Source organism: Amphimedon queenslandica, unplaced genomic scaffold (assembly GCF_000090795.2).
Source record: "Amphimedon queenslandica unplaced genomic scaffold, v1.1 AMPQUscaffold_3369_Cont24635, whole genome shotgun sequence".
NCBI classification, from domain to species: domain Eukaryota; kingdom Metazoa; phylum Porifera; class Demospongiae; order Haplosclerida; family Niphatidae; genus Amphimedon; species Amphimedon queenslandica.
Window position 1 is genome coordinate 1 of NW_003556302.1, and position 1,399 is coordinate 1,399.

General features: G+C 33.0%; 1 long non-coding RNA gene across 1 annotated transcript; it reads left to right on the forward strand.

The window, feature by feature from the left end:
* Positions 1 to 660: 660 nt before the first annotated feature.
* On the forward strand, positions 661 to 1,255 carry LOC109592954 (uncharacterized). The gene is made up of 2 exons (XR_002190651.1): positions 661 to 821; positions 889 to 1,255. It is a non-coding gene; the product is annotated as an uncharacterized LOC109592954 (long non-coding RNA).
* The last annotated feature ends 144 nt before the right edge of the window (positions 1,256 to 1,399 follow it).

The window sequence follows — 1,399 nt, forward strand, 5'->3', positions numbered from 1 at the left end:
TCCAGGCTCGATCATCAGTAATGATTCAGGCCTGTATCAGGACTGGTCCATGTTCCAACTCTTGGGCGTGTAGGGGAATGTCCCCAGTTAGTGCTGGGAACAAGGCATTCCCCCCCTGTGGCTGCTATAATTAAATTTACTGGCTGAGCTACTCATTTCTTTCCCTTCTGAACTCATTTCCGATCACTGATTTTACTTATTCATTTGTTTTTATTTTTTATTCTATTTTATTTTATCAGATTTGATTTTATTTGATTTTATCTGCTGTATATTAATTCTCATTTTCTGTATTTGTTAATTATTTATTTATTTACATATTATTTATCACAATCTACTCATTATCCATTTATCACTATCCATTCATTCATTTTTTTGTTGATTATTAATTCTTATATTTTATCTGTTCATTTATTTATCTATTTATCTTATTTTCTCTTTTCTTTTGTTTCTTCTGATTTCCGGGTGCCAGCAGTTCTTGTTGGTAACCCTTCAGGATGCTTCCTCTGTCCTCTCTTTCTCTCTGTACTGTACTTATTTTTATTGTTCTACGCATTCTGTAAAATTACAATTAAATTAAATTAAATTAAGTAGCCATTTTGCCATACGGAAGTAATTGGGGCGAGCATGAGCGAGACCCACACTAATCTGTCTAGGCATAGATACTACATACACACATGGATATGAAACAGGAAGTCGGTATCCAATTAACTCTTTGAAGTTCACCTGTAAACGTCATAACCAGCATAGCTCTATCCTTGGCGCTTTTCTCTCTGTCTATGTTTTCAAGAATTTTCTTTACTCACTTATTTTTGTGAAAGAAGGTATATAGGTGTTTTTGTTTTGTTCAGTAGACCTAATAAATATATTCTCATTTCATTTTGTCAACAGGCCTCATGTTTACATGACAAAATTAGAAGACCTCCATTTTTATTTGTAACCACCTTTTCTAGACTCTCGAACGGAGTTAGCTAGTAAGTCTTGGAATCATAATAGTGTATTGTTTGTTACATGGACTGAAACTATTCTCGTGTCAATGTAATGAGAAATGACTGAGATAATAGCCAAAAACTAGTTTTTTTAATATTAATTTTGTAACCACCTTTTTGAGACTTCTGCACCAGGTATGAACAAGTTACTACTTTGAGTGTATTCATTAAGGCCTCTTATATAGACTGTTTATGGTTTCATTTTTCTAGATGCTATGTTTCAAAAGTAATAATATATTTTTTGCAAGTGTTTCAAAGGGTGTGGTTTAATTTTTAGTGAGAACTGAGTAGTGAAAGAATAGGTTATTTACCAAGAAACACAAGCAGGATTTCAGTGGCATTGATGAGACATTGTTACATGATTGTAAAGCTTTATATTTATGCTACCACAGAGAACTATCAAGATAGAGATG